The sequence below is a fragment of the Protopterus annectens genome, chromosome 9.part0 (assembly GCF_019279795.1).
Source record: "Protopterus annectens isolate FY-2018-M chromosome 9.part0, PAN1.0, whole genome shotgun sequence".
Lineage (NCBI taxonomy): Eukaryota > Metazoa > Chordata > Ceratodontiformes > Protopteridae > Protopterus > Protopterus annectens.
Window position 1 is genome coordinate 1,383,111,024 of NC_056743.1, and position 7,888 is coordinate 1,383,118,911.

A 7,888-nucleotide genomic window follows, 5' to 3' on the forward strand; every position below is an offset into this window, starting at 1 on the left:
TTGTCTTTGTGTGTTTGCATGTGTGTAAATGTGTGTAAATATATATTATTTCTGCTTGTGTGTTAATATGATAGCAGCAAGCACTGACTAAACAAAAGGCACACATTTTCTGTGATTTAAAAATATATATATGTAGCAAATATTGAATCATTGGGAGGTTGGCATAATGGTTAAGGTGGTTATCATACAGATAGAAGGTTTGGGGTTTGATTCTCACATAGGGTCGTTGACTAGGCTTAAAATGGCTCACATGGGCAGTTAGCTTAGTACTATTCTATGAATCACTCATAAGCCTAACATAAGTAAACGTCAGCTTCAAAACTTAGAGCAGGCATTGTCTGGTTAGCTTAACTATCATATTTATTCATTTTGGTAATGTAATATGTATGTTTTATGTTAGTAGTAGGGTTAGCACTTGTGTGTAAGGATGGACAATGGAGAAATTATCTTGATAAGAGTGAGATCCCTGTCATATTGTTTCACGTCTCTGAAGTATATAATAACAGTGAGAGTATCTTTGAATGATCCCTGTGTGACACTATAACTGATTGGACTTTTTTTTAGAGTTGGATTTCCCTATCATAATTTCTTGCATCATATCAGTGAGCCTGTTAGCTTTCCATCAGATCAAATATGCGTTTTATGTTTATAGGTTATTAGTAGGCTTTCAGCTCAAGAGTCATTTTAAATGTAACTAAGCTTAACTGGATTTGTCAGCATATTGCTGATGTGTCAATATTCCAAAGAATTTTACTGTTTTGATATAGGATTGTACACATCAAGTTTTCACAGGGTGCCTCTGTCCCTGTCCATTAGAGACATAGGTGCCAAACCAGGGGTGAATTTGAAATGTCCCATTTATTGGTCTAAGTTACATGTTTAGGGATGAGCTTTGCTTTGCATGGATGGGAAGTCTGTTTCAAAGAAGGGGTAATCTTTGAGACACTAAACTGTCCCTCCATCATGAACTGTGTATGTTACAGATGAGGTATGGGTGCATAGATCAGGTATTTCTGATGTTATTTGTTTTGCAGATGTATAACAGATCGATCAATGTGGGACCAGAGAATGCTGCTTTGTAGGTTAGACATAGGTTACCATGCAGCATTCTGTAGGAGACTGAGTACAGGGATAGGACTTTGAGATGGCCTGCATAGGATTTCTTTTTTATACCCTATATATATATATATATATATATATATATATATATATATATATATTTTTTTTTTTTTGTGTGTGAAGAACCTCTGTGGTCTTTCAAGTTGTTGGAAGTGCCTGGTCAGTTACATGCTGAAGAGTGCTTAGTACTTGATGATTTGTCTGATGATAGCTGAGTACAGAGGAACAATGACCTCCTGGAAACTGGATGGCATGCCATTACTTATGTGCTGTGCAAAACAGAATGAATATGTTACCACAGTAAACAATGGTAGTCAATGGTCAAGCTACTGTCAACATGCGATCCCAGATCCTTGACCAATGGATCACCTTTTAGGGGAGTAACATAAATGTGGTAATTTCCAGGCGTGCTTAGCATTCCAAAGGGTAATATTATGTATTATTTCACAATGAGTTTTAGTCTATGACTTTGGCACCAGCTGATTGCCTGTGTCTGTATAGTTGTGTTGGTATCTATGTATTTAGGGGATTCAATGACTTTGCTTTGTTTGCAGTCATTTTCAAAGTCGGTCAGCCAGAGGTCCTGACATTTGCCTTGACTTCACTGAAATAGATGCCAAAAACTGAAAAGCCCCAATTCTGATGCCTGTGGAAATCTGCTAGTAACTGGCCTCTTTGTGGAGAGGGATTCCCCCATCCTAACTTTTTGTGTCCTATCAGTGAGCCAGCTGGTTATCCATCGAGTGACATTGGGTTTATGCCTAATTTTGTTAGTTTATCTACAATGACCAAGTGAGGTATTGTGATCTACCTTTGACAAGGCCAAACTGGGTAGGTTCCAGTGTCTGTAGGTATGCTATGTGATTGTTTATCAGATCAATGATGATTTTTGTCCATGGTTTTGCATATGAGACTAGTCAGACTTATGGGTTCATAGCTTTCCCAGATCTGTGGAAAGAACCCCTCTTTGTGTAGAAAGATAACTGTTGTAGTCCTCCATTCATTAGGCACAAAGCCTATCTGGAGACTATGGTTCATTACATATTCTTGCACACATGACAGCTCATGTTTTATTCTATTCAGGAGACATCCTGGGATATTACCAGGATGCATTGAAACAGTGTTCTTGGTCCTAGAGAGCACAGTGATGACCTGATCCCCACCGATACTTGGTGGAGAAATGGTGGAAGTTATTTATGAAAATGTCACCACATGTGGCATATAGTATCCCTAAACGTTTGTTTCTGTGGGCCTTATGTAACCCAGTACCCCCTGCTTAATTAATTCATTTCATGTGCAGTTACTGCTGTGATGTCTGGTCTGATTCAGGTGTTTAAAAAGGATGCAAGGAAATTAAAATTGAGCAGTAAAAATGAATTTCTTTCCTTAGCCTTTCACCTGCCATGTTCACATTTGTGATGATAATATAAAAGCATTGCAATTAACATGACAGTCACTGTGAATGTCATTTTCTGGTGAGCATTATGAATATTATAAATATTATAGAATAACTACATAAAAAGTACATTTATACATAGACATATCTGTGTATGCATTCTTACATCTCTCTTCTTACATTCTTACATCTCTCTCTCTCTCTCTCTATATATATATATATATATATATATATATATATACAGATGTCTATAAAAATATCTATATCTATCTATATCTATATAGATATAGATAGATATAAAATTTGTCTATCTATCTATCTATCTATCTATCTATCTATCTATCTATCTATCTATATATCAATATATGGGTTCCTATTGTGTTGTTGAATGTTCAAATGAGCAATTGACACAATATTGAGACATAACAACTTGAACACCCTAACATAAAAATAGAAAATAAAACATTGAAAATAAAAATAAAAACACAAATTGCCTGCTTTTTTAAAATAAGGAAAGCTCCTTTGCACCTTCATGTCGGAGGCCGTGTCTGAAAAATAATTTATATACCAAAGCTGAGGCTGCAGCACATTGGGGAAAGGAGGAATATCCTAGTCCCCACAAAGCTGCAATTCATCACAACAATACTCTCATCCTGTATGATATTCTGCCTTTTCTTCAGTATTTGTACTTTTTGGAATTAATTTATGCCAATCACTCATTTGAGCATTCTAAACAACAAAGGGAACCCGTCTATATATATATATATATATATATATATATATATATATATATATATATATATACGGGTATGCTTCACAATGCCGAATTTGTGAACAGAGATCTGCATTCAGCATGGAACGGGAGATTTCCCTTTTCCTTGCTGTAGTGCGATCTCAGAGTTGGTACATTTAAGTAGTGGGGTGTGATGGGTGCAGGGGGGCTTGCCCCCCAGCAATAATGGTGAGAAAGTTTTTTTTTTTTTGTTTTTGTGGATTTGTTTTGCAATGTCGAGTTTCTGAAAGTTGGATCATATGAATGGTGTATGACAAATTACTTTTTTTACATTTTTATTGCAGTGATGAAACACTGCATATCAGTTGAATGTCTGAATGGGTGGGGCTATAGTGGGAGTTTTTATAGACACCCAAAGAACAATCAATGTCATCATCAGTGGGTGGAGTCAGTCCATCGCCATGGATGGGATCCTGATGATCATTCATTAATATGCAGACCATCTCACTGCTGATCAGTTTGTTATACTATCATTTATCATGCAGTCCACTGTATGTGTGTGGATATATATATATATATATATATATATATATATATATATATATATATATATATATATATATATATATATATATATATATATATATATATATATATATATATATATATATATAGGGTCTACTTCACGTTGTCATAAGCTGACAATATCGAATACGATATTGTCGGCATGGCAATGTTGAAAGTTCAGAACATCACGCAGGTAAACGGAAATCACCGTAAGTGGGAGATTTCTGTTTTCCTCAATGTAGTGCGGTCTTGGAGTTGGTATATTTAAGTAGGGGGGTGGGGGGGGTGCAGGGGGGCTTCTTGTCTCCCTGTCTACACTAGTTAGTTTTTTTTAATTGATTTATTTTTTTTTATGTTATTCGATATTTTACTACTTCGATTAATAAAGTTTGACCTTTATTGATTCGATGTAAGATTTCGATAGCGTGATATAGACACTATATATATATATCATTACCCCTAGGTATGCATGTGTGCCTTCTGTGGAAGGTTGGGTGCTGGACTGGCAACTTGACACCATAAAACTCCACTGCCAATCATGAGCAGACAGGTGATCTGCTGTGGCAACCCCTAACCAGGAAAAGACAAAAGAAGAAGATAAGGCAAGGGAGTGGTTTATTGTGCTGTAAAGCAAAGTGTTATTGGCACACATGTTAAATTCACATCCCTTCCCCCATCAGTGTGACATTCAAGCTGGTCCTGCCCTACTTAGTAGCTGTCATAATAATATTATAACCCTTATGTACTTTAAATAAAATTTATAATGACATGGTACCTCTTATTTAACCAGATTATTAAGTAGATTATTAAGTCTGTGATTTTATCCACGACAATATACTACATGGCTGGAAATATATTAACGTTAGTCCATTTGGCAATCAAAAAATATATATAAATATATACATGTACACTTTGCATGTAAAAAAATCAATTGTAAAAATCATACTCTATTTTCATAACCTATTGTTAACAAAGATCGCTTTTGTCCTTCTAGACTTCTTCAGGTCTGTGTACAAGAACCCTAAAAACTATCTATAAAAATATATATAATTGTATCATTAGTATTGTTACTACACATCATTTTGAATAAAGTGGAAAAAAGAGAACCAGAAAAAGACAAAAATAATAAGAAAAAATGCATGATGATGGAAACAAAATAAACACTTAAATTACAACTGATTTAAAATGGTATTTTTTCCAGTTGGTTTTAAAATACCAGTTGGTTTTAAAATACCATTTAAATCAGTTGTAATTTAAGTGTATATTTTGTTAACATCATCATACATTTTTTCTTATTATTCTTTCTTTTTCTGGTTCTCTTTTTTCCACTTTATTCAAAATGATGTGTAATAACAATACTAACTAATTATACAATGATATATATATTTTTATAGATAACTTTTAGGGTTCTTGTACACAGATCTGAAGAAGTCTAGAAGGATGAAAGTGATCTTTGTTAACAATCTTTTTCTGGCTTTTCCCAGTTAGGGGTCGCCACAGCAGATCACCTTGTCCACTCATGATTGGCAGTCGAATTTTACAGTGTCATGTTGCCAGCCCAGCACCCAACCTTCCACAGAAGGCACACACATGCACACCTAGGGCTAATTTTAGAGTGTCCAATCCACCTATAGCATGTCTTTGGAAGGAAACCGGAGCACCCAAAGGAAACCCACACGACCACAAGGAGGACGTGCAGACTCCACACAGAAGGCACCCCAGCTGAGGATCGAACTGGAGAACCTCTTGCTGTTAGGTGGCAATGCTAACCACTGCACCACCATGGCCACCCTCAATCTTTGTTAACAATAGGTTATGAAAATAAGAATATGACTTTTACAATTGATTTTTTACATGCAAAGTGTATATGTTTTTATTTATATATATTTCTTGATTGCCAAATGGACTAAGGTTGATATATTTCCAGCCATGTAATATATTGTCTTGGATAAAATCACAGACTTAATAATCTATTTAATAATCTGGTTAAATAAAAGGTACTACATCATTATAAATTGTATTTAAAGTATATAAGGGTCATAATATTTTTATGACAGCTACTATTTAGGGCAGGATTAACTTGAATATCACACTGACTGGGGAATTTAACATGTGTACTAATAACACTTTGTTTTACAGCACAATAAGCCACTCCCTTGCCTGATAAAAAGTATATATATATATATATATATATATATATATATATATATATATATATATATATATTTAGAAAGCTTGTGAGGAAACTATTAATCTATTTTTGTTTTACTTGAATCGCTTTTCTGTGTACTTAATAAAGGATTTTTGACTGGAAACAGACTGCCTGCCTTGCATGGATTACTTTAAAATACTTAGTAATTCTGTACAATTATATATATATATATATATATATATATATATATATATATATATATATATATATATTTTTTTTTTTACTTAAGACGAGTTTAGGTTCTACTACTTTTGGCTGATCTGATTAATATACAGTGCTTAACTAGAGATATATGGATTGAAAATCCTCCACACAGAGACGATTCTTAAACTGTTTTGTTTTTGGACCCACTAAAAACAACCTTTGTGTGTTCTAGTGTTAGTGCCAGCTCGAAGGTGACTGTTTTGTGGTCAGGTTTAACTAATAAGGGTCTAACAGTTGTGGCAGTGAATCTGTTTGACATGTTAGCAAGGACCAGATCTAGAATGTTTATTCCTCTTGTTGGGGTATGAACAATTTGATCTAGGGCATTTGAATTAATGAAGTCAAGGAACTTTTGTGTTAGTGAGTTGGGGCTAGTGTAGGTTTCGCAGTTGATGGTGACATAATTGAAATCCCCCATAACCAGAGTGTTTGGTAAAATTTGTATTGATTCCAGTCTGGTCAAGTAGGCTTCATGGGCATCGTGACCTATGGAGGTGGATCTATAACTGGCTATGACTTGAGTGGGGGGCTTACCTACTGTAACCTGGACTTGGAGTAACTCCATGAAGCTGTCCAGTCTAACTAGATGGGAGGTGAATTTATCTATACTATAGATATAAACACCGCCTGTTTGATTTTCACATGCTCATTTTGAGGTCTAAAGTTGTGGGAGGCATAGTAGCCTTGCATGGCCAAGGTACTCCTTGAGGCCTTGAACCAAGTTTCTGTGACTACACAGACATCTACATCTTCTAGTCATAGAAGTGCTTCCAGGGAGTGGAGTTTTTGGTTCAAATTCCTAGCATTTGGCAGTATGATCCTTATTTTATTCTGATTGGCTAATTTCACATCAGTAATGTTGTTTTTGAGACCTTGCCCAAAAAGGACACTATGGGGGAGGCAAGAGCCTTTGCCAGCAGCAGAAAGCCTAGAAGTGCCAGCTGCAAACCATTGCTGCCAAAGCAGCGAGGTTTGTCAACCATGGCTTTCCATTCAAACAGGAACTGGATTCTCTTTGAATAACACCAAAAACAAAGCCAATTATTGAAATCAATCATTTTTTTGTTTATAATGCGGCATCATTCTATGTCAGGGTAGTATGCTGCTCAAGGCTCGGCCATGTCTCTCTTCATATAGTCCAGTGAGGTAGGCCTCAGGTTGTTCACACCAACAAGAACTATGACAGAGTCATAACGGTACTTGCTGCTGAGAGACCTGAGTGTATGCTCAAATTCTGGGTCTAAATACCAGAAGCTAAAAACTTGAAAAAAATTTATAAAAAGATTCAAAAGGACCAATAAGGATGCTTATACCAAGCCCTAGACTGAACTTCCTTTACCAGACAGGGTCCAGTCAACACAATCCTCTCACTATAGTGCAGATAAGCCCCTTCCAATCCAAGATGGCCAGGTAAACATGCTCAGGACAAACAACCACTACAAACGGACAAAGAAGCAGCAAGCCTGTATCTGGACTATGTTACAGCTACTAGTGACCCTAGTTTCAGTGGAAATACTAGATGATGTTTAACAGAGCAGAAAAATAGCAGTGAGACACTAAAAAAAACTTTTAAAACAGCAGAAAATAAGCAAGAAGGCTCTAAAGAGTGTTTTAAACAGCAAACAGATCAGTTACTTAAACACTGCTTGGCAGGAAA